This window comes from Stenella coeruleoalba (assembly GCF_951394435.1).
Source record: "Stenella coeruleoalba genome assembly, chromosome: 15".
Lineage (NCBI taxonomy): Eukaryota > Metazoa > Chordata > Mammalia > Artiodactyla > Delphinidae > Stenella > Stenella coeruleoalba.
The window spans coordinates 20,451,707-20,479,001 of record NC_137161.1 but is presented as its reverse complement, the minus strand read 5'-3'; positions in this window follow the sequence as shown (position 1 = coordinate 20,479,001).

Here is a 27,295-nt window from a genome sequence, read left to right as displayed (position 1 = left end):
TATTTTGTTCATCTGTAGCTATTGGAAAGAAGCTCAGTGGCGCTTAATGGAGATCTGGGCAGCCGGCTTATCCCAGGTGGGATGAGGGGCAGCTGTGGCAGGCTCTGGGGCCTTCTGGCGGGGGGGTGGTTCCTGTGCTAGCTCTGAGGGGCTGGACCCTGTGACCTATGAAGATGCAGGTGCATCCCACCTCCACCCCATGGTCATCCCATGCTCATTATGTGGGGTGAGGGGCTGGCTATTCCAGAGGTCCCTGTTGACCCTTGGGTCTTGAACACCCTGAGGCCAAGAACAGGAGGCTCACAGCAGAGGTATAAGGAAGCCAGGCAGTCCTTTGTCCCCAAGTCACATGCCCTTTCAGCTTCAACAGGAATAGCTTTTCCTTAGCTCCTTTCTGCCACATCCCCTGGTTCCCTGCCACCACACAGTCTCTGACCCACTCCTTTCAGGGACCTTCCAGCCCTGACCACCCTTATCCTTGAACTCTCTATGCAGTGTGAAAGTCCGCATCAAACTGTTTCCAAATAAGCAGTAGCTCGCAGCCCCTATCTTGGGGGAGACACCCTTGTCCTTCAAGTATCTGAACTAGCAAATGGACCCCCCCACCAGCCTGTGAACTTTCCTCACAAACACAGGGCTCCTTGGTGACCTTCAGGCGAGGTTGACACCTTGTCCAGCCCACGGAGGGTACCATTCATATCACAGTCTAACTGAACAACACCTCCTGAATTTATGCACAGCTTGGGCAACCACACACCACAGCCCTGTCCCCAGTCTCCAGCAGGTGTCTACTTTGGCATGATGTTGAATGCTAGGGTGGGGTCTGACTGTGTGGTCTCAGAAAAGGTGCTGATGCGTTAGACCCTCTTGATATCCTGGGATATTGCTGTCACTGGTGTGGGTCTGAGGCTCTCTTTTCTCTTCTTCAGAATTCTAGATCAGAGGTTGGCAGACTCTGGAGGTTTACTGGACATGATCACCTGTTCACATATTGTCTATTATTGTTTTCAAACTGCAGTGTTGAGTAGAAGCCACAGAGATCAGATGACACTCAAAGCCCAAATGATTTACTGTCTTGTCTTTTTAAAAAAAATTATTTTATTGAACTATAGTTGATTTACTATCTGGTCTTTGAAGAAACGGTTTGCTACCCCTATTCTAGACTTGGCAAAAGGAAAGATGGCTTCTTAGTGCTCACCTGCTTGACATCTCTGGAGGCCCCGGGAGCTTTTATTGACTGTTTTGATCAAGCAAGCCCAGACACATATACCTCTTTTCTTGCTGTCACTGACAGTAGAACTGGGAGTGTCCAAATATCTTTGTTTTGCATTATAGCTGGCATCTGATTCAAGAACATATGACCCCAGCCCCCTATGAGGGTATGACCGTATTCAAGAGCTCATTCTGCAAATGTTTATTCTACCTGCTGAGTGTCAGGAACCTGATCCTGTGGAACAGAGAGAAATAAAATGCAAGCCTGTGAGTCCCAACATGGAGGATGTCATGGATTAGTCAGGGGGAAAATATAGGCACACAGATAACTGGAATATGCTCTGGGAAGTATTATAGAACAAAGGTCTTGTGGTAGTCTCTTCCATGGAGGCTAGTAGGGGAAGAAGGGGACAAATGAGTTGAGTCTTACAGTGAGAATAGAAGTTTTCTAGATGTATAAAGGAGGATGGTCTCAGTCCTGATGTAGTCTTGGTCTCTCTAGGACTGAGTGTGGGAATCTGGAATATATTCATAAGAGTTATTTCCTTGGGTCTAATGTCTGATTTTACAACCCTGCACATGTATAGAAATACAGGTCTCCCATCTTTGTGCAGGTACACTGGTCTTTATGCAGTTAGATGGTTCCATGGGCATCCTTGGACAGAGATGTTCTCATACATGTTCACATCAGCCTCGTTCATCCCCCCATGTGCCTGGTGCATAGCTTTGTATACACATCCTTGGACATTCCTCTGAGGCTGAAGTGCACACACACACACCCCTGCATGGGTGGGTATTGTCCTTAGTCTTCTGCCTCCAGTGTATGTGACCTCCTATACTTCATCCTCCACCATCAATAAGGGACTTGACTTGCTCACATGTTGTGGTCCCTCCTTAGTTGCTTCCTCCCCCTGCTACATTCCCCTCTCCCAGTCAAACCTCCCTTCTTGGTGAGGATACACAGTCTGTGTTGTGATCTGGGGACAAAGAATTGGAGGCTCTGTTCAGCCTGGAACCAGACACAAACTCTCAAAGAGCTGACTTTTGTTGAGCTGGGAACCCTGGAGGTGGGGTTATTCACATAGCCTTGCATCTGAGCACAATTCTACCGTTGGCTTTAGTAGCTCCTTCCTGGAAGTCAGGTCACCAGGAAATGTCTAATCCACCTAGGGAAGGAGAAGATGAACATGAAACCAGAAACAGGGAAATGATAGATTTTAGGGCTGTCTCACCCAGAGGTCTGAAATGATCCCCTTCTCTATCTTGGTTCATGTGAACTTCGGGTAGTCAGCTAGTATCCCATACTGGACACAGTGACTATGTCCATAGATTCCATTTATCTCATGTACTTCCTTTTTGTAGATTTTATTATGAGCAAATATTCTTGATTTTTCCATCATCATATAACAAGCACTATAGAAAAATTTGAAATAATAAACTACATGGTAGGAAAAGAAAATGAAAAATTTGTACATGGAAGAGGAAAAGCATCCCTAATTTCTAAAATAAACTCCTGTAAATTATTAGGAAAAAGTCAAATACTCTAAGACAAAAAGAAGAACTACAATTCTGCAGCCTGTGGAAGGAAAACCACGTTCACAGAAAGACAGACAAAATGAAAAGGCAGAGGACTTTGTATCAGATGAAGGAACAAGATAAAACCCCAGAAAAACAACTAAATGAAGTGGAGACAGGCAACTTTCCAGAAAAAGAATTCAGAATAATGTTAGTGAATATGAACCAGGACCTTGGAAAAAGAATAGAGGCAAAGATCGAGAAGATGCAACAAATATTTAACAAAGACCTAGAAGAATTAACGAACAAACACCTAGAAGAATTAAAGAACAAACAAACAGAGATAAACAATACAATAACTGAAATGAAAAATACACTAGAAGGAATCAATAGCAGAATAACTGAAGCAGAAGAATGGATAAGTGACCTGGAAGACAGAATGGTGGAATTCACTGCCATGGAACAGAATAAAGAAAAAAGAATGAAAAGAAATAAAGACAGCCTAAGAGACCTCTGGGACAACATTAAACACAACAACATTCACATTATAGGGGTCCCAGAAGGAGAAGAGAGAGAGAAAGGACCTGAGAAAATATTTGAAGAGATTATAGTTGAAAACTTCCTTAATATGGGAAAGGAAATAGCCACCCAAGTCGAGGAAGTGCAGAGAGTCCCAGGCAGGATAAACCCAAGGAGAAACACACCGAGACACATAGTAATCAAATTGACAAAAATTAAAGACAAAGAAAAATTATTGAAAGCAACAAGGGAAAAATGACAAATAACATACAAGGGAACTCTGATAAGGTTAACAGCTGTTTCTCAGCAGAAACTCTACAAGCCAGAAGGGAGTGGCATGATATATTTAAAGTGATGAAAGGGAAGAACCTACAACAAAGTGTATTCTACCCGGCAAGGATCTCATTCAGATTCGACAGAGAAATCAAAAGCTTTACAGACAAGCAAAAGCTAAGAGAATTCAGCACCACCAAACCAGCTCTACAACAAATGCTAAAGGAACTTCTCTAAGTGAGAAACACGGAGAAGAAAAGGGTCTACCAAAACAAACCCATAACAATTAAGAAAATGGTAATAGGAGCATACATATCAATAATTACCTTAAACGTGAATGGATTAAATGTTCCAACCAAAAGACACAGGCTTGCTGAATAGATACAAAAACAAAACCCATATATATGTTGCCTACAAGAGACCCACTTCAGACCTAGGGACACATACAGACTGAAAGTGAGGGGATGGAAAAAGATATTTCATGCAAATGGAAATCAAAAGAAAGCTGGAGTAGCAATACTCATATCAGATAAAACAGACTTTAAAATAAAGAATGTTACAAGAGACAAGGAAGGACACTACATAATGATCAAGGGATCAATCCAAGAAGAAGATATAACAATTATAAATATATATGCACCCGACATAGGAGCACCTCAATACATAAAGCAACTGCTAACAGCTATAAAAGAGGATATTGACAGTAACACAGTAATACTGGGAGACTTTAACCCTTCACTTACACCAATGGACAGATCATCCAACAGAAAATTAATAAGGAAACACAAGCTTTAAATGACACAATAGACCAGATAGATTTAATTGATATTTATAGGACATTCCATCCCAAAACAGCAAATTACACTGTCTTCTCAAGTGCACACAGAACATTCTCCAGGATAGATCATATCTTGGGTCACAAATCAAGCCTTGGTAAATTTAAGAAAATTGAAATCATATCAAGCATCTTTTCTGACCACAATGCTATGAGATTAGAAATCATTACAGGGAAAAGAACGTGAAAAACACAAACACATGGAGGTTAAACAATACATTACTAAATAACCAAGAGATCACTGAAGAAATCAAAGAGGAAATCAAAAAATACCTAGAGACAAATTACATAAAAACACGATGATCCAAAACCTATGGGATGTAGCAAAAGCTGTTTTAAGAGGGAAGTTTATAGCTGTACAAGCCTACCTCAAGAAACAAGAAAACTCTAAATAAACAATCTAACCTTACACCTAAAGGAACTAGAGAAGAAGAACAAACAAAACACAAAGTTAGTAGAAGGAAAGAAATCATAAATATCAGAGCAGAAATAAATGAAGTAGAAACAAAGAAAACAATAGCAAAGATCAATAAAACTAAAAGCTGGTTTTTTTAAAAGATAAACAAAACTGATAAACCTTTAGTCAGACTCATCAAGAAGAAGAGGGAGAGGACTCAAATCAATAAAAATAGAAACGAAAAAGGAGAAGTTACAACGGACACCACAGAAATACAAAGCATCATAAGAGACTACTACAAGCAAGTCTATGTCGATAAAATGGACAACCTGGAAGAAATGGAGAAATTCTTAGAAAGGTATAACCTTCCAAGACGGAACCAGGAAGAAATAGAAAATATGAACAGACCAATCACAAGTAATGAAATTGCAACTGTGATTAAAAATCTTCCAACAAACGAAAGTCCAGGACCAGATGGCTTCACAGGTAAATTCTATCAAACATTTAGAGAAGAGCTAGCATGCATCCTTCTCAAACTCTTCTAAAAATTTGCAGAGGAAAGAACACTCCCAAATTCATTCTGTGAGGCCACCATCACCCTGAAACCAAAACCTGACAAAGGTACTACAAAAAAAGAAAATTACAGACCAATATCACTGATGAATATAGATGCAAAAATCCTTAACAAAATACTAGCAAAGAGAACCCAACAACATATTAAAAGGATCATACACCATGATCAAGTGGGATTTATCCCAGGAATGCAAGGATTCTTCGATCTATGCAAATCAATCAATGTGATATACCATGTTAACAAATTGAAGAAGAAAAACAAAATGATAATCTCGATAGATGCAGAAAAAGCTTTTGACAAAATTCAACACCCATTTATGATAAAAACTCTCCAGTAAGTGGGCATAGAGGGAACCTACCTCAACATAATAAAGGCCATATACAACAAACCCACAGCAAACATCATTCTCAATGGTGAAAAAATTAAAGCGTTTCCTCTAAGATCAGGAACAAGACAAGGATATCCACTCCTGCCACTATTATTCAACATAGTTTTGGATGTTCTAGCCACGGCATTCAGAGAAGAAAAAGAAGTAAAAGGAATACAAATTGGAAGAGAAGAAGTAAAACTGTCACTGTTTGCAGATGACATGATACTATACATAAAGAATCCTAAAGATGCCACCAGAAAACTACTAGAACTAATCAATGAATTTGGTAAAGTTGTAGAACACAAAATTAATGCACAGAAGTCTCTTGCATTCCTATACACTAACGACAAAAGATCAGAAAGAGAAATTAAGGAAACAATCCCATTCACCATTGCAACAAAAAGAATAAAATACCTAGGAATATACCTACCTAAGGAGGTCAAAGACCTGTACTCAGAAAACTATAAGACACTGATGAAAGAAAGCAAAGGTGACACAAACTGATGGAGAGATATACCATGTTCTTGGATTGGAAGAACCAGTATTGTGAAAATGACTATACTACCCAAAACAATCTACAGATTCAATGCAATCCCTATCAAATTACCAGTGACATTTTTTACAGAACTAGAACAAAATATCTTAAAATTTGTATGGAGACACAAAAGGCCCCAAAGAGCCAAAACAGTCTTGATGGAAAAAAAATGGAGCTGGAGGAATCAGACTCCCTGACTTCAGAGTATACTACAAAGCTATAGTAATTAAGACAATATGGTACTGGCACAAAAACAGAAATATAGATCAATGTAACAGGATAGAAAGCCCAGAGATGAATCCATGCACCTATGGTCAACTAATGTATGACAAAGGAGGCAAGGATATACAATGGAGAAAAGACAGCCTCTTCACTAAGTGGTGCTGGGAAAACTGAATAGCTACATGTAAAGGAATGAAATTAGAGCACTCTCTAACATCATACACAAAAATAAACTCAAAATGGATTAGAAACCTAAATGGAAGACCAGACACTATAAAACTCTTAGAGGAAAACATAGGAAGAACACTCTTTGACATAAATCACAGCAAGATCTTTTTTGATCCACCTTCTAGAGTAATGGAAGTAAAAACAAAAATAAACAAATGGGACCTAATGAAACATAAAAGCTTTTGAAAGGAAAAGAAACTACAAACAAGATGAAAAGACAACCCTCAGAATGGGAGAAAATATTTGCAAACGAATCAACGGACAAAGGATTAATCTCCAAAATATATAAACAGCTTATGCAGCTCAATATTGAAAAAACAAACAACCCAATCAAAAATTGGGCAGAAGACCTAAATAGACATTTCTCCAAAGAAAACATACAGATGGGCAGGAAGCAGAGGAAAAGCTGCTCAACATCACTAATTATTAGAGAAATGCAAATCAAAACTACAATGAGGTATCACCTCACACCAGTTAGAATGGGCATCATCAGAAAATCTACTACAACAAATGCTGGAGAGGGTGTGGAGAAAAGGGAACCTTCTTGCACTGTTGGTGGGAATGTAACTTGATACAGCCACTATGGAGAACAGTATGGAGGTTCCTTAAAAAACTCAAAATAGAATTACCATATGACCCAGCAATCTCACTAATGGGCATATACGCAGAGAAAACAGTAATTCAAAAAGACATATGCACCACAATGTTCATTACAGAACTACCTACAATAGCCAGCTCATGGAAGCAACCTAAATGCTCATTGACAGATGAATGGGTAAAGAAGATGTGGTACATATATACAATGGAATATTACTCAGCCATAAAAAGGAAACGAAATTGTGTCATTTGTAGAAACGTGGATGGATCTAGAGACTGTCATACAGAGTGAAGTAAGTCAGAAAGAGAAAAACAAATATCATATATTAACCCATATATGTGGAACCTAGAAAAATGGTACAGATTAACCAGTTTGTAGGGCAGAAATAGACACAGATATAGAGAACAAACGTATGGACACCAAGGGGAGAAAGCGGCAGGGGTGATGGTGGTGGTGTGATGAATTGGGAGATTGGGATTGACATATACACACTAATATGTATAGAATAGATAACTAATAAGAACCTGCTATATAAAAAAATAAGTAAAATAAAATTCAAAAATTCAAAAACAAGACAACACAATAAAACCAAAAATAAACAAAGGCAAAGAAAAGGTAATTCACAAAATAAATCTGAATGTTCTGCAAACATGAAAACATACTGAACTTCACAAAGAACCAGATCATGTTTTACTCAGAAGTTTGACAATGATTAAACATTAAAAATAAGTAATTTCTTCAAGGTTGTAGGGAAGTGAAACTCATGCACAGTAGGGGATCAATGTAAATTCATGCACCTCACCTAGAGGCACAATGTGAGAAAGTTTATCTAAATTTTAAATGTATGTACCATTTAAGCTGGTGCTTCTACCTCTAGCCATTTGTCCTAAGGTAATAACAGGACAAATGCACAAAGCTGTAGATATAAGGAGATTCACCACCACGTTATGGATAGGAAAAAAAAGAAACTAACTTAAATGTCCATCTATATGGGACTAGCTAAATACATTTTGATAAATGGTTAAACAGGAGGAGGGAGATATATTTTTCAGTGGCACAGAAAGAGCTCCTTGATATGTGAGTACAAAAGCAAGAACAGGTGGTGAAATAGCGTGATCCATGTGTAAAATGACTCACACCCCTGTGGGTGTACATTGGTGATAAAAGGGCTGGATGTTGATGGGTTGTGGTCTCTGAGTGCCAGGACACTGAGGAAGTTTTGGGTTCTTCTTTGGACCTTTCTGAAGGTGTTGATTTTTCTACAACAAGCATGCATTATCTTCGTCAACTTAAGAATAAAAAATTGCAGTGCCATAAGTTGTCTTGTTTGCTGTTGCTGGTTTGCCCCTAATGAAATCTGTAATAAGGAAGGACACATGATAAATAGAGTCTGGAAAGTTTATCTAAATTTTAAATGTATGTACCATTTAAGCTGGTGCTTTCTACCTCTAGCACCAGAGCTTCTACCTTTCCACTGTGGGACCCCGGCCAGCTACTCAAGGCTCACATGGACTAACATGGCGAAGGAGGTCCTCTTCAGACCCCTGGGTGAGTGAGACAGCTATCCCCCTTTTTCACATGGGAACTTCTGTTCATCTCTGAGAAGAGAGTGTCTTCCTTCCTCTTTGCTTGTGGCTGGAGTTCCCTCCACTCCTGCCTTTGCCTCTCCAACTGGACTTTGAACCCATTATCTCATTTGTAATGATCTATAATCAAACAACCCACAGTGAAACCTTTCCATTCCTGGGGGCTTTTGGTGGGAGTTGAAGAGCTAAAGGAATAGGGCTGTGGCTAATCCAAGTGACGGAGAGAGTCAGTCCTGGCTGGGAAATTCTGCCCTAAGGCATTACCCGGTGCCATTATTTTGGACATCAATGCTTAGAATGAGACCAAAAGGGAGGCAGACTTCCCCTGTGACATGCAGAGGGGCTGGGATGAGGGACCTGGGGCTGGAGGGTTCTGGGATGTGGCCGTATCTGATGACTGATAAGCTGGACGTGTTAACCCCTTGATGAGCTATTTGATCTCTTCTCAAAATGCAATGACGTTGATTAGAATGACTTTAGCTACAGTAACCATCGATCCCCTGCATTTCTACGGCTGCCCTGGTGTCAAACCTTACATCCCACTATCAGGCATGTGTCTTGATTTCTGGTTTGGCAAATCTGGCCCCTGCACCTTTAAATGTTCAATCTCCACCAGCCGTGATGAGAAAAAGAGAGGGGAAGGAAGTTGGTATTTAGGTGTGAGTGTGAGCAAGTGCTTGTGTGAAGGGCTGGGAGGATGGGGTGGATGCTGGGGGACCCCGAGATATTTTCTTTCCTGTCTGTTTTTTCCACCCTATTTCTTTTTCCTCCATGTCAACACCAAACAAGACAGGACTAAAATTAATGGGGAAAGCAGCAATTAGCAAATTAGGTTAGCGGCGTGTTGCCGAGTGGCACGGCTGCCAGGTGCGGGGTCTCTGGCAGGATATTTATTAGGGCCTGTCAGAGAAGTGACACTTTGATAAATGGAGTTGGGCAATCAGCTCCTCTACGACAGCAAGCATTGTGAGGCCTCAGCTTGTGCAACTCCAGAAGCCAACCTTTGTTATGATTTTCAAAATTTTAACACATGCACAGAAGGAACACAACAGCAACATCCGCCACCATGGAGAGCAGCCTGGGACCCAGATTCTGACGGCCAGGGGTAATCGTGGGGGTTGAGTTTTCCCTTGGGAATGGACAACTGGAAACCATGGTCCAAAGCAGCCGATGTGGAAAAGTCTCTCTGAGTTTTGGAAATGCCCTAGAGTCGGAACAGAACAACAGCAATAGGAGTGGATTTATTTATTTTTTAAATAAATATTATTTATTTATTTATTTTGGCTGCATTGGGTCTTCGTTGCTGCGCGCGGGCTTCTCATTGCGGTGGCTTCTGTTGTTGCGGAGCACGGGCTCTAGGCGTGTGGGCTTCAGTAAAGAACAAGCAGTGGGAGAGTTCTGGCTTCCCTGGGATCATCCGCAAGGTGACCATCTGCTGAGGAGACAGTGCTGGAGTTGGGCAGAACGATCGGACTCTGGGAGCCAGTGGAGGGTGGCTCTGGAGGACGGTGGAAAGGCCTGTGTGACCCGTGCCTCCAAGAATGGCTTTTCCAAGATTTCTGCCAAAGGAATTCTTCCGCTTGGCAAACAGATGTGACTTGGCTTTCTTCTGCAACGGCCAGGTTCCTGGAGGGAGGTTTCAATAGACAATGTGCACAGCTGTGACAGGCTTGGCAGGGCAGGGCCAGGCCCCTGGCCTGAGATGGGTCACTATCATTTCCAGAAGCCCTGCCGTACCTGGCAGATCCCATTAAAGACCATGGCTCCATGTGGATGAGGCCAGCAGGACAGGGGGCCTGCCTCTACTCCTGACCCTTAAGCCTGCTGGCCTCAATGCTGGTGGAGACCTAATGTCCACCAAGTCCTAGACTTCCTCAGCTACCTGAAACTGCACGATTTCTCTGGCTCTTGGTCATGTGGTTATACTCAAAACTTACCCATTGATGGAGTGACCAGCTCTCATGGTCTTTCAGGTCTGGAAGTTCCTGTGCTCATTCCATTTTGCTTGGCTGGGGCCCTGACTCCTGGCCCTCTCTTGACACTTCCCCATCCCCCTGGACCCTGTTGCTCTGTCCCCAGGCACTGTCTTGTGTCCTGCTCTGGGTCAGACCCATCTGGATGTTGATCTAGGCTGAGTAGAGCTGAATTTGCCCTTTCTCTTTTTGGACATTGGATCCTGGATGGCTGACCTCCCCACCTCGGAGCCAGGCCCACAGCTGGGTGGTCAGCCTTCACTTATCCAGTCCCAGCTTCCCCTTCTTCTCTATCTGCCTCCTGTTGAGGTTCAGGGAGCTACAAGCCTGAACCCACCCCAGCTGTGACTCTCGTGTGAGTCCCTGGGTCTGGGGATGACCTCCAGCAGGTGTGTCCCAAAGGCAGACTCCCAGTTCACCTTTCCTTAAAAACATAGCGGTGGGGCTTCCCTGGTGGCGTAGTGGTTAAGAGTCCACCTGCCGATGCAGGGGACACGGGTTCGTGCCCCGGTCCGGGAAGATCCCACATGCCGCGGAGCGGCTAGGCCCGTGAGCCATGGCCGCTGGGCCTGCGCGTCCGGAGCCTGTGCTCCACAATGGGAGAGGCCACAGCAGTGAGAGGCCCGCATTCCGCAAAAAAAAAAAAAAAAAAAAAAAAAAACATAGTGGTGACTGAAAATGGCAGAAGACAGGGTCCAAGGGAGGGGTTTTGGGTTGTGACTGGTTGTCCCAGGTATTGGCCACCAGTGTCTCCTGTCTTGCCCCCACATCGGTCCTGAGTCTCTGGGCCTTTCTTTTGACTGGAACCAGGGGCTGATAATAGTGCCAAGTACCTTCTGTCTGCCATGGGGCTCACTCACTGCAGCCCCATCTCTGCTGAAGGAAATTGAGGTATTGGTGATGGACCCTCATGCTGAGTGGAGGTAGGGAGGCCCGAAGTCCTCATTACCACCTTCAGGAGTCCAGGTCTGTGGTGAAGGGCAGTGTAAACCATGTCCACAATCACTTGCTAGAACCTTGCTGATGTTCTGCCAAACACAGGTCTCATCCGCGTTGGTTTGTGTTGGAACAGGGAAGGGCAGACCCCGAAGGGGACTTGGGGCTCTAGATGTGCTCTGCACAGCATGAAGCACTGAAGAGGAACCCCTTCTCACGAGCCACACTCCTATTGCTGTCAAAACAATCCTATAATTTACGGGAAGCTCAACAGGGTTCCGAATTCTCTTTCCCTGCGCCGGAGCTATGCTTAGGCGATGCATGCTTTGAACCTCAATGTGTGACCCTAGAATTATCCTTGTTGAGTTTCTTCTGTTGGTTGTGTTCCAATCTTCCTGTTTGCTGAGCTCCTTTTGATTCTGCCGAATCAGTTATTTCTCAGCCTGAAGGGCAGTGTTCACCTTCTAAATCTTCACACAAGTAATTTACAAAGTTGTAAGATAGCATGGCAAGAACGGAGTCCATGGTCCACCTCCAGAGACTTGTACAATCCTGAGCACTCCTAAGATGAGGTTTCATAAGTAACAACTAACATTAGTATCGTGAGAGTTATTTTCTAAAGGACTTTTTTTTTTTTTTTTTTTTTTTTGCAGTACGCGGGCCTCTCACCGTCGTGGTCTCTCCCGTTGCGGAGCACAGGCTCCGGACGCACAGGCTCAGTGGCCGTGGCTCACGGGCCCAGCCGCTCCGCGGCATGTGGGGTCTTCCCGGACCGGGGCACGAACCCGTGTCCCTTGCATCGGCAGGCGGACTCTCAAGCACTGCGTCACCAGGGAAGCCCTCTAAAGGACTTTTATGTGTGCTTTTCATTTGACCCTCGCAGTATCTCTGTGATAGACTCTGTAGGTTTTATTTGCGGCCTCCCTTTTAGAGATAAGAAAACTGAGACTGTGTGATTTGCCCAGTTACTCTGCTAATAAGTAATAGAACTTGAATCAACCCAGGTCTTTATTTTAAAATCAGTCAGGCTAATTTATTGGTTTTACCTAAACTAAATTATTTTCATTAGCAATTTTTTGGAAGCGTCGCATCAAATAGAAAAGTACACAGATTATACATGTGCACCTTGACGGTTTTCACAAACCTAACATTCTCAAGTGACCAGCAGCCAGATCAAGCGCTAAGTCCTCCTGTCCTAACTTCTAAGAGTATAGATCGGTTTTGCCCATTTTTGAACTTTTTATAGATGGAATCATACTGTATAAAACTCTTGTTTCTGGCTTCTTTCTTTCACATCCTTTTTGTGAGATTCACACATATTATGGCATGAAGTTGTATAACATTCATTCTCTGCTGTGGCATATCCCACTGTGTGAGTACACGGCAAGGTACTTCTCTGTTCTTCTGTTGTTGCATTTCTGGCATTTCTGGCACTTGTGAACAGCTCTGCTGTGAACGTCCTGGAACATGCCTTTTTGGTGAACCTGGTTCATTCTTCTGTTGTGTATATACCTAGGAGTGAAATTGGTGGGTCATAGGAGTTGTGTACCGGACCTGCGTCTTTGATTGCAAAAGCCCTCTTTGAACATATTCTCCCATTCCCTTGTTTATTTCATTAATGTTTCCGAGAAACATTTAAGGGGCATGTTCTTCTATCTTGGTTGAGTCTGAGTTGCTGTACCGAACCAGCTACCTTCCTCATATACTCTCAGTCAAAGCCAGATCCTTACAACGCCCTTGTTCTGCATCCCCGTCCCATTCCATCCACTCTCCCCACTCCCCCCTCTCTCCCTCTGCTCTGACCACACCGGTCTGCTGTTCCTCATACAACCTAGCACACACACCTTGGCCTCAGTGCAGGCTTTTCGCTCTCCTTGGGATGCTCAAGCCCCAGGTATCTGCCTGGCTCCCTCTCCCACCTTCTTCAATCTTAGCCAAGACGGCCCCTTTGTGAGACCTTCCCCAGCCACCCTACTGGATGCTCTGGGCTCCCTCCCCATCAATCTATCCCCTTCACTTGCCCAGTTTTTCTCCATGAGCTCATTGCCGTTGGTCAGACCGTATATGCTACCTGGCTGTGTGCTGGCCGTGCCTCACACCTCGTGCATCCACCACCAGGACCTGGGTTCTGCCCTTTTTATTCACGCTGCGTCCTCACTGCAAGCACAGAGCCTGCATAGGGTGGCCCCTCCATAAATATTTGTTGAGTGAATACTTGTCTAAAATACAGCTATTATCTGTCCCAAGCATGGGCACCTTGTCAAAAAGGAAATTAGAATAGTTTCACTTGACATTCTCCAGGGATGGACCTTAGATCTTGGTAATTGCCTCATTTTTGGTAAATTAGTTGCCAACTGACCAGTTAATAAGAAGGTCTACAATTTTTCTTGGGATTGAATCTGACGGTTTCCTTTTCTTGGAAAATCAGTACATTATTTATCTTCTGGCCTCTCTAACATTCTTCTTGAATTCTCAAAGATCCTTCAGGGGACTCTCAGATGACATCAGCGAGATTCTGCCGCTTCCCCTCCTCCCCCCACCTGGTCTGCAATGCTGCTTCACAGCGGAGTTCTTGCTTCATCATCAACCTTTCCTGTGCACCTGCCCACTGTCCTGGGCTTTGAGGACACAAAGGCACAGAGGACACTTTCTCTGCTTCTGGACCTTTCTCGGAAGTCCGTGTGGGGAGAGGGCTGCAGGTAAAGTGACAGTGGCTGGCGAAAGCAGGTGACTGTGAGGGCTGGGAGCATGGTGGGACAGGGATGTGTCAGGGAACGGGGAGCTGTGGACCCTGCTGGGAGGTTTCCTTGCTGTGGATTATAAATATTCAACAAATATTTATTGAGTTTCTGCTATGTGGCAGGCCCTGTGCTGAGCCCTGGGGACACTGTCGTGATATGGACAGAGTCTGTCCATATGGAGCTCACAGCCCAGTAAGGATAATACATCTACCAAACAAATAAATGAAAGGAATATTTTGCTTGTGGGAAATGCTAAGGAGGAAATGAATGTGGTGATGAGATTCAAGGTGGGGTGAGAAGAATTACTTAGATGGGGAGGGTCAGTGAAGGCCTCTCCAAAGACCTCCAAGGAGCTGGCTGTGGAGAATGAAGGAAGGTCATTTCAGGCATTAGCAGAGGCCCCAAGGTGGGAAGGGCTTGGTGTGTCATAGACATCAAGAAGAGACCAGGGTGTTGTGTGGGAAAGTGGGAGAGTGGTACCCTGTGGTGTGGGAGGGGTAGGCAGGGCTCAGACCTTACAGGGCTTTGAAGGTGATGAGAGGGAAGTGGGATTTCTGCTAAGAGCAATGAGAAGCATTTTGGGGAATAACATGGTTTTGTTTTAATTTTGCAAATATCCCTATGGCTGCAACATGGAGGGCAGATTGAAGAGGGGCAAGAGGAAAAGCAGGGAGACCAGAGGTGGGATGCTGAAGTTGTTCTGGAAGAAAGGATGGTGGCCTGGGCTGTGTTGAGGTGCATGAGACGGAGAGAAATGGCTGGGTCTCAGGTGTGTTTGGGAGTTTGGGTCAGAAGGACTTGCTGATGGATTAGATGAGGGGATGAGGTAAGGAGGAGGCAGGGATGATTCTAGCTGCCAGTTTGAGCATCTGGATGGATGGTGGTGCTATTTGTAGGAGGAACCTGTTTATCCATGGATGCTCTTAGAAGTGAGTAATGAGCTATCAACTTTCCAAGTCACCACAGGTGTGACCGCATCCTCCCATCACCAGAATCCCAAAGAGAGGTCTGTCTGACTTTATTTTGCAATCGGGAAGCATCTAGAGCCTGCCAGGCCCCATGCTGGGTGAGCATCTATTGTTTCCAGGCTTTGCACAGGTGGTGGAGTTTCAGAAAGGAATCAAACATCCCTACGTTCAAGAAGGTCAGAGTCTAGCTCAGCTTTGTGTCCTAACCCTGGTCCACTGTAATGGTTGGTGCTCTCTGTGAAACTTAAGTCTGGCCTTAATGGGAAAGAGTGTTATGATCAATTAGCCATGTCTGCCATGGTCACAGGATGGAGGAAGTGTTGATCACTGTGCCTGGCTAGCTAGTATTTTAAGGTAAATTCCCACATCCCCCACAAAGTGGGCGTGGCTCTCAGAATCAGTGCCTCCTTGGGGCAGGTTTCTCTGGGGCATAAGTCTTTCCTCTGTAGAAGCAGTGTGGTTTTGTAGGAAGAACACATGGACTCTGGAGTCAGTAAATGCTGGTCTGTGTTTGCATGCCCTGGTCACCACTTATGTACCATGTAGCCCTGGGCAAGTTTCATCACCTCTCTGAGCCTCAGTTTCCTCACCTGAAAAATGGGAATAATGCAACCCATGGCTGATGAGTCATGAGGATTACTTGGGATTGTTTCTGGCACATAGTAGGCCTTTGGTAAATGCAGGTGTGGACTACTCTGAAGCCATAGACATGAAGGAGGGTTTCTCCTGATCCAAGCAAAACCTGGGTGCAAACACCATCTAGCCCAGGGGTCTACACCTGTCTGCACCGGGGTGAGCAAGGCAGCTTTGAGCCTCCCGCAGCTACAGGGGGCTGTACAGGAACATTGGTTTGGGCTGTGTGTGGTGAGGAGGGAGTTAACACTGGGCCGGATGCAATGTGAACTTGGGCTATTTAAATGTTATTAGTGTTATGGGGGTCACATGGAAAGACCAGATAATTTTATCCCTGGAAACCACAGGATTTGAACAAGAGGGTGCATCTTTCAGGCCCCTGACCTGATAGTTGTCCCAAATCATACCAGAAACAAGGACTTAGGCCCTGTGGATCGGATTCAAATTTTTACACCTCCCCCGCCCCATTACAATCACCACCACCACTGCCACCACCATAACAACAAATAACAGCAACAACCCCAAAGGAAGCTCCTTATTATCTTGTCACTGAGAATCACCAGGGTCTAGAGCAGTGTCTGGCATAAATATCTACTATTTACAGACAATTATAATTACCACTATTACAGTAGCAGCAGCTAACATTTAAATAATGTTTATGTTCACATCTCATTTAATTCTCACAGCAATCCTATGATTTAAGACAAGGGGTTTGTGAACTATAACCCATTTGTCAAATCCAGCCTGTAGCTTATTTTGTAGGCCCACAAGCTAACAATGGTTTTTATATTTTTCAAGAATTGTAAACAAACAAGCAAACAGATAAACAAACCCCAAACCCAAATAAACAGACAAAAAACAAAAAACCCAAGCAAACAAATAAACAAACAAAAAACCCAAAGAATGTAAGAGACCATCTGGCCCACAAGGTCTAGAATATTTACCATCTTGCTCTCTGCCGACCTCTGATACAGAGTATTTGTCAGGATAGGCTAGGTTACGCTGTGGTAACAAACAGCCCGCAACCTCAATGACTTAGCCTAACGAGGGTTTATCTCTTGCTGACTCAAGCCAGAGAGGGTCTGTGCAACCCTCCAGGGCATTGCTCTTCCAGGTGATCAGCCATCCAGGCTCTTCTGATCCTGTGGTTCTGATATCTTAACACGAGGCTCCTTGGTTGTTAATGGCAGGGGAAGAGAGGCTGAGAATCTCATGGGGGCCTTTCATGGCCTCAGTCAGATGTGACTCTTACTCCTTGCATGTATATTTCACTAACTGGAACTTTTCACATGGCCCTGACTAACCACCATGAGAACTGTAAAGGAGCACCTGAAATGAGATGGGGAAACTGAGCTCTGGAGAGATGAATGCCTTGCTTGAGCTTACAGAGCAAGGAAAAGACAGGGCAAGGGCACATGCCAGGCAAGTATGATTTCCAAAACCCATGATCTTATCTATTACATTCTCCTTTCCTTATATGCTCCTTGTCCCAGCTGCAGCCTCCATTAGACATCTCCCTGCTTTGAAGTGGTTCAGACAGAATGTACCCATGGTTGCTGGCACATCTCCCAGAGAAGTCCTCTTAGCTCTGTACCTCCCTCCTCCAGCCCCAGTCCTCCTGGCTCTGGCCCCAATGGGGCTGGAAGGTACTACAGCCTGAGTAACTCATGCCTCCATCAGCTTCCTGCAGTGATGAATGACACCCATCCATTGTGGGCTCCGCTGATGGCCCAGCTCATCCATCATGGCCGGGTGCTCCCAGGTGATGTATTAGTGCCTGGAGAATGGATTGCTCAATAGCCAGTCTGCCTGGGAAGGAAACTGAGCCAAGGAGAGGATTCAATCTAATTACCTGCTCAACCTGGCTGGGCTGAGAGGTACTTTGGCAGCCCCTCTTGGGCTCCCTGCAGAAATATGACTTGCAGTTTGAGCTATCAGGTCATTCCCAACTCATTGCTGATGAACAGAGCATTATTTGAAGAAAAAAGAAATTAAGGAGGAGCTATTAGCAGATTTGCTTCATGATGCAAAGCCAAGCAGGCTAGGTGAGTCTTCTGGGGAAGAGTGAAGTATGAACCAAACAATATTGGGATGAGGCATAATTGAGATGGATCAGAGGTGTTGGGTCAGTGGATCAGTCAGTGGTCGAGACTGAGCTCTGCAGTCATGTAGACGTAGGTTTGTGTCCTATTTCTGTCACTTACTCACTGTGTGACCTTGGGCAAATGATTCAACCTTTCTGAACTTCAGTTTCACTTTCTATACAATGAGAATAATGGTTGTGGGGATTAAATGGGAATCTCTCTGTCTCTCTGTCTCTTTCTCTGTCAGTGCCAAGCCTAGTAACCCTGGTATACAGTAAGTGATGATGATAGTGATGATAATAATTATAATTAAAAACTCCATAATTGTTCTCCCTGATCTTTGCTACTTAGTGGTTGAAATATTGCCAGGGAGGCAGCAGTAGATAAGGACGGCTGCAAATTGTTACTCCCCCACTGAGAGATGGAATGACTAGCCTCATGATTACTTCAACCAATAGGATATGGAAGAAGTGATGCTGTGTCATTTCTGGGCCTAGTGAGCCTTTCAAAGAATTGAACCCTTCTACTTCCTTTTTCTTGGAACATTTGCATTAGGGGAAGCCAGCTGCTATACAAGAAGGCCCAGTGCCTTGAGACTGCCATGATGTAAGGAAGCTCAAGTTATCCACCTGGAGAGGCCACGTGGAGAGAGATGGCCGGCCAGCCCCCATCTCTTCCAGCCGTCCCAGCTTAGGTGTCAAATATATAGGTGAAGGAGTCATCATGGAGGTTCAGCCCAGTTGAGCCTTCAAATGACTATAGCATCATCCACCATGTAACTATGTCTGCACAAAAGACCCTAAGTGAGAACCACCAGCTGAGCCCAGTCAATCCACAGAAACCTGAGAGAGAAGGATACATAGTTATTTTAAGCTACTAAGTTTTGAGGTGGTTTATTATGCAGCAACAGATAGCTGGAACAGGAGCCAATCTGTATAGAGGGTTTATTCAGACCAATATTTACTAAATACCTTCTGAATGCCAGGAACAATGCTTGGAGAATAAGCTAGAGAATGTTGGTCTTGAAATCTAGCATGGTTCTCTTCAAACCTTGGGGTTCTAAGATAATGCTACAGAGAACGCCTTTAATAAATTGGTGTGCTTTGACAGTCTCAGAGAGGAATACCCTGATTCTTTTGGATTATGAAACTTAAACATTTTTTCCTTGGTACCCACTTGGTTCCTTACTTACTCTTAAGTAACTCATTCTAATTTTTTTTTACATTGAATATATCATAGAACAACAATTCTATAGAACAGTGTTTCTCAAACCACCTGTGTAGGAGGAACAGTATTTTTTTCTTTTTAGTTTTCAACCTGTTGCACATTGATACTTTTGTAAAATACAATAAAAGTGAATTACTGGAAAAATGAAATCAAAAGACATGATTTTTATTAGATTCAACGAACATAGAGTTACTCTGTCAAATTGTTATTATGGTTTTTAAATATTTGCTGTCAATTTCCGTTCTTACCTATTACAGGTCATAACCAGTTTACAGACAGCACCTGTCTGTGGACCAGAATTTGAGCAGCGTTGCTCTAGAGTACACCTCACATATCTAACACGCCACAGGAGATGCTACTGTAGGTAAAAGGTAATGCAGGGGTGGGGGAAGGCATTTTATTTTATTTTATTTTATTAATTTTAATTTTATTTTTTCGAATGAGAGAGACTTGAGTCTGTTTTATATGTTGAGAGAAAGGAGCCAGGTTGTAGGAGAGGTTGAAAATCTAGGGAAACGGGTAGACTGATGAATAATGCCTTGGAGAAGCCACAATGGACAAACAAAATTCCAGGGACAGGGATGGGGCTGGTGTCAATTCGGAGGAAGGACAGGGAGGTAAAAGCCAGTCATGCCTCTCTCCCAGGTGGCACCAGGACTGCCCACCTGCTTCTTGCCTTGACCCACTGGCCTCTGCTTTCTTCTCTCTCTTGTACTTCTTCCAAGCTAGCCTTGCCATTCCTGCTTTTGGTCTCCTTGGTTTGGTGACATGTTTGGATTCTCTTTTCTGGAGAGTCTCTTTCTTTCAGCTTCTCAGCTCTGTACCTTTGACTATGGTGCCTACAGCTACGGTGAGAGTTGTCTTCATTGGCCAAAGCCTCGCAAAGCTTCCACTGGCTGAGCAGGTTCTGGAGGGAGGAACATGTGGGCACATTCAATAAGTAAGCCTGGAATTAGCCTCATTGACACAAATGTGACATCATGGGCTGGCAACATAAAACTTGTTGCCCAGCTCCCATTCTTTTAGGAAACTACCTAACTTTTTTTTTTTTTTTTTGTGATACGCGGGTCTCTTACTGTGTGGCCTCTCCCGTTGCGGAGCACAGGCTCTGGACACACAGGCCCAGCGGCCATGGCTCACGGGCCCAGCTGCTCCGCAGCATGTGGGATCTTCCCGGACCGGGGCACGAACCCGTGTCCCCTGCATCGGCAGGCGGACTCTCAACCACTGCGCCACCGGGGAAGCCCACTACCTAACTTTTGACTACAGATGTCCCGCTCTGCCCATATGGCTGACACCACTCCTGCTTAGGGGTGGGCATGTGACCCAGGCCAGGCCAACCAGAGTCTTTGTTGGCACTTGTTCTGGCTGTATCATGAAAGATGATAGTGACTTCTTTGACTATGAGCCTTAAGGACAGGATAGAGCTGGGGCTACCATAGGCTACCTTGCTCATCCTTAGGAGGGGGCAGCCTACCTGAGGACATAACAAAGAACAAGTGAGCCAAGTCAAGAGACTGAGAGAGAGGCACAGAGTTCTGACAACAGCATCACTTGAATTCTGCTGTCTATCAGACCAGTTCTACATCTTAGACTTCCTAGTTTTATGAACCAATATGTTCCTTTTTTTTTGGCTTAAGCTATTTTGAATTGGGTTTCTATCACTCAACCACAAAAGTTTGGATGAATACACTCATAACCCAGGGGTGGTAAATTCATGGTATATACACACACCACCTGTTCCTACCTTCCACGCCCATAATGAGCATGTTAATAAATCTCAACACTCTTTCTCACCAAGCTTAAATTTGGCTTCAGAATCCTTCTCAACACAGAGTTCCAGGCAGCTTCTCCCACCTAATAAGATGAAATCCTATGAAGAGACACTTATTCTCAGGGAAACATCTCATGACTTGGGTTCCTGCCTTAGTTTCCTGATCTCGTTCTGGAGGCTTGATACTTGCTGAGCTTTATCAGCTCTGTTTTTACCAGCAACCCTTTCCCCAGGAACAAGGACCCAGGCCTTCATTTCCATCTGCTGCCTGAATCCTGATCCACATTTACTAAAGTCTTGGGACTATGACTCTGCTGCCTACTTGACGTACCTAAGGTCCCCTCTGCCCTCATGCCCCCACCCCGGACCTCCAGTCCCCAGATGGTCACTGACACAGCCTTGCTGTGTTTCTTCATGCACTGGGGAAGCCACCCTGCCAGTGAGTTAATCCCACCCTGGGCTTGTTCCCTCATGTTTTCTACCCTTTGCCAGATTACGTCAATGAATTTCTGACGATGGTCACCACCAGCACTACACCCCCAAGGTGTCGCATTGAAGGCTGACATAGCCCCCTTTTAATCTACTGTCCCTGTTTCAAACAGGTTGGTCTTTCACACTGTTACTGAGACCATATAACTTCTTATAACTCTGCACTGGGTTTCTACTGCACTTAGCTTAAGTTCCATAAATGCCAACTCTAAAAAAAGATTATTTTTGTTGAAGAATAGTTGATTTACAATGTGTCATAAATGCCAGCTTCTTACCATGGCTTTCAAGGCCCAGCAAATTTGGTATCTGTCAGCTTCTCCAGCCCCAGGCTGGACAACTGCCTCCTCACTGTTGACACTGAAGCCTACCTGAGCCTCTACCAGCTGCTGGAATGGCCCGCCACAGGACCTTTGCACATGATGTTTCTATTGCCCTTCCCCCTTCATCTCCTTAATTCCTTCCTATTCATCCTTCAGTTATCACCTTAGCTGCCACTTCCATAATCTCTCTGATTGTGTTAATTCCCTCTATATGGGAGATATAACTATAATAAAAGAGCAAACAATACATAGCACTTACTTTGTGTCAAGAACTGTTCATAAGTACTTTATACATATTATTTCATTGAATCTTCACATCAGCACTGTGAGTTGGTACTCTTATCCCGTTTACAGATGAATAGCCTGTGGTATATGTTACATTCCTATGCACTTCTGCTTCATACCACTTCACAGAGCTGGAATTTTATGTTTATTTTGTGCTTTAAAAAAAAAAAATTTCCCCCAACCAGACGGTGAGACCCATACAAGCAGGGACTGCATCTGTTTTTATCACCATAGCCTTAGTGCCTAGTAGAAGGCAAGATAAACAGTTAGTCCTCAATAAATATTTCCATGGAGCCCTTTGGCAGCTCTGAGCCCCCTGGGCCCCTACCTCCCAGTAGCAGTCTCTTTGTGTGCGGAGATTTATGGTGGGGCAGGAGTACAGGCAGAGAGCGGGGCTTCATGACATCCGGGCAGCCTTTCAGCTGGGGAGCAGCAGCAGGTCATGCAGGAGGACAAGGGCAGTGGGAAAGTGGGGTGTCTGGGGTTAAAGACCAGCCAAGCAGATGGATGGAGTGGGAGTGGAGCAGACGTTGAGCACAGCTGCTGGGTGAAGCCAGGGCCGCAGGGGCCAAGCCCTGGTGACTGATTTCCTGGATGGTTAGAACTGAGTTTTAATAGCAGCCTTGGCAGCGACAGCGATTGAATTCACTGCTATGAAGCCCATGGCCTGGGTCAGGAGATGGGTGGGGGACCAGTAGCAAGTTGTATGAGTGGTGGCGCATGCCTACATGCTGTGTGTGTGTGTGTGTGTGTGTGTGCACGCGCACATGCATGTGACGGGTATGGACTGGTATGGGTGAATGTATGGTTGTGTGCACATGTGTGACTTTCCAGAGTTGTGTGTGCAGCCAAGGAAATTGCCGACAGAATGGCAGCTCCATAGGGTTCCGCAGAATACATGCACACGTGGATGGCAATAAATCAGGTTAAAGGGTTGAGGGCACATGGCTACTGCATGAGTTCACGCTGCATGTGGCATAGACTCAGGATGGTATTTATGATGTGAGGGCAAGTGAACATGAGCTGTCTAGAGGCGATTGTGCATGTGTGTGCGTGTGTGTATATGTGTGATGGTGAGGAGAGCCGGATTCACGTGTCAGGACTTGTCTGATCCTCTTAGATAATGACACATACAGTCCAATGACTGAGTGGGGACACATGTATCCTTCAGTAACTGAGTGGCCCAGGGATCAGCTGTGTACTATAGAATATACTGGATACCCTCTCTCTCACCACCCTTCTCCCCAACGTGTGAACACAGAGAGAAATTCCAGGGCCGCTCTGGGTACCATTCTTTTGGTTAGCATTTTAAAAAGAATTTTAATATATGTTGTTTTTTATTTTCCCTACAGTGACCTATAAGATTTGTACTGTATTTTCCATTTACTAGAAATAGGGTAATTGAGACTCAGAAAGTTTTAATGACTTTCCACAATCTTTAAACTTAATGGTAATAAAGTTTATACCTATTATGTACACAGAAGATTTTCCTCCCTTTTTATTGAAGTATAGTTGATTTACAATATTATATAAGTTTCAGGTGTACCACATAGTGATTCACAATTTTAAAGCTTATACTCCAGTTATAGTTACCATAAAATATTGGCTATATTCCCTGCACTGCACAACATATCCTTGTAGCTTATTTACTTTATATATGGTTGTTTGTACCTCTTAATTCCTACCCCTGTTGTGCCCCCCTATGTTCCCTCTCCCCACTGGTGACCACTAGTTTGTTTTCTATATCTGTGAGTCTGTTTCTTTTTTGTTATATTCACTAGTTTGTTTTATATTTTAGATTCCACATAAAAGTGATAACATACAGTGTTTGTCTTTCTTTGACTTATCTCACTTAGCATAATACCTTTCAAGTCCATCCATTTTGTTGCAAATGACAAAATTTCATTCTTTTTTATGGCTGAGTAGTATTCCGTTGTGTATATATATCACATCTTCTTTACCCATTCATCTGTTGATGGACACTTAGGTTGTTCCAAATCTTGACAATTGAAAATAATGCTGCTATGAACACTGGGATTCATGTATCTTTTTGAAATAGTGTTTTCATTTTCTTCAGCTACATACCCAGCAGTGGAATTGCTGGATCACATGATAGTTCTATTTTTAGTTTTTGAAGGAACCTCCACATTGTTTTCCATAGTAGCAACACCAATTTACATTCTCACCAACAGTGTACAAGTGTCCCCTTTTTTCCACATCCCCGTTAACATTTGTTATTTGTGGTCTTTTTGATGATAACCATTCTGGCAGGTGTGAGATGATATCTCGTTGTGGTTTTGATTTGCATTTCTCTGATGATTGGTGATGTTGAGCACCTTTTGTGTCCAGGCACCATTTTGACCAGACATTGGACAATACACACTGCCCCGTCTCACAGAGCCTTTGTGCCAACCACAGCAGGGCGTTTCATCCCTCCTGTAGAATGAACCCAAAGCAGTCAATGTCATTTGCTTCTGAAAGATGAGAAGGAAAGAGGCTTGCAGAAGTTAAGAAACGCTGGCATGGCGCAAACAGACATAATGGGTAGGGTACAATCTGTGGAGTCAAATCCGGTTCTAGCCTTTACTAGCTGTGTGGCTTTGGTAAGAATCACTTAAATTCATTTCACACTGTAAACGTGACCTATCACAATGCCTGACACATCATAGACCTCTCTGCCACAGAGCTGGGTTTGAAATAAATACTTCCTTTTATTCAAAAAACATTCATGAATGCCTACTGTGGGAGTTACTTTTGCCATTCACCAATATTTCTGGCTTTCAGCCTCTTAGATGCATAGTAGGAACGTATTTCACTATCCCCTTTGAATTCAGATGTCATGTAACTTGTTTTGGCCAATGAGAGGAGAGTGGCATGACATGGACATTTCCTGGGTAGGAGCTTTAAGAGCTAGTGCACTAGGTGCCATTGCTTTCTTTCCCCTGCTTTGGCAAAGTGAAATCATGGAGATGGAGTCTTCCTCAGCCAGGATCCTTGAGGGAGGACCATGTGGAGCAGAGGTCCCAGCTGACCTATGAGAGATGTGTTGTGTAGTAAGAAATACATTCTTGTGGTTTCAACCCAGAGATTTGGTGATTGTTTGTTACTCAGCTTATCCTGCCTGATACACTTAGTGTACACTGAGACCTTTCCACAATTTTGTCTTTTAGTCTACCTGTGAGGTAAATACTTATCCTTATTTCCTAAATGCTAAAACAGGCTTGGGGCCTGCAAGATTTACTTGAGATAGCAAACAGGATGAGCCTTTCAATTAAAAAAAAGTGACCTTTGGGATCTTTGGTACGAGAGAGATCTGGATATTCAAGAATGGTGACCCAGTCTCAGAAACACCTCTTGAAAATCATGGGGTACTGGCCAAGGAAGAAAAAATGGGCTGCCCTATGTGGAGAAGATATCTGCACCATATTATCTGATCTGATTCGACAACAAAGGAAGCTCCCATGTAGATGAAGATGATAATGGAGATTTCAACTTGCCCATACCCTGCTGGGAAATTCACCCCACAATGTGTAGAATAGGATAGTAACACTGAATACGTTACTTTCACTTTTAGAATTACACAAGTTATAAATGATCATTGTGTTAAATTTAGAGAATTCAGAAAAATGAAAGGTTAAAAAAATTAAAATTGGAATGTCATATAGTTGGAATCACACTGTATGTAGCCTTTTCTATTTGGCTTCTTTCATTTGGTAATATGCCTTTAAGTTTCCTCTATGTCTTTTCATGGATTGATAGCTCATTTCTTTTTAGTGTTGAGTAATATTCCACCTGCCAAAGGACATCTTGGTTGCTACCAAGGTTTGGCAAGTATAAATGAAGCATCTATGGATATAACTGCTTGCAAAAAGATGCAAGTTTTTGTGTGGACATAAGTTTTCATATATTTTGGGCACAGTTGATGGGTTGTATGGTAAGAGGATGTTTAGTTTTGTAACCACCAAACCATCTTCCAAAGCAGCTGTACCATGTTGCATCCCTACCAGCAATGGATGAGAGCTCCTGTTGCTCCACTGCCTTGCCAGCATTTGGTGGTGTCAGTGTTCTGAATTTTGGCCATTTTATTAGGTATATAATGATATCTCATTGTTGTTTTAATTTCCATTTCCCTGACGACATATGGTGTGGAGCATTTTTTGTATGTTTTTCATCTGTAGATCTTCTCTGGTGAGGTATCTGTTAAGTGATTTGACCAATTTTAAGATCAGGTTGTTTGTTTTGTCATTGTTGAGATTTCAGTGTTCTTTGTATATTTTAGATAATAGTCCTTTGTCTGATCTATCTTTGGCAAACATTTTCTCCCAGTCCATGGCCTGTCTTCTCATTATCTTGACATTGTCTTTGCAAAGCAGAAGTTTTAAATTTTAATGAAGTCCAGCTTATCAATTATTGCTTTCATGGGGCATGCCCTTGGTGTGGTACCTAATAAATCTTCACCACATCGAAGGTCATCTAGGTTATCTCCTATGTTACTTTCAGGGAGTTCTATAGTCTTGATTTCAACTATATGACATTCCAGGAAAGGCAAAACTATGGAGAGAGTAAACAGATGAGTTGTTGCCAAGGATTGGGGTTGGGGAGGGATGAGCAGGTGAAGCATAGAAGCTTTTTAAGACAGTAAAACTACGCTGTATGATACTATAATGATGGATACATGTCATTATACATTTGTCCAAACCTGTAGAATGTACAAGACCATAATGTAGACTATGGACTTTGGGTGATTATGACATGTCAATATATCTTCATCAATGGAAACAAAAGTATCACTTTAGTGAGGGATGTTGTTAATGCAGGAGGCTATGCATGTGTGGGGACAGGGTGTATATGGGAAATCTCTTTACTTTCCTCTCAATTTCAATGTGAATCTAAAACTGCTCTGAAAAATAAAGTCTTAAAAAAATTAAAATTATCTAATATTCTCTACCTAGAGATAACCACCATTAGTATTCAGCCTTCCAGACTTTCTCCATATATGCT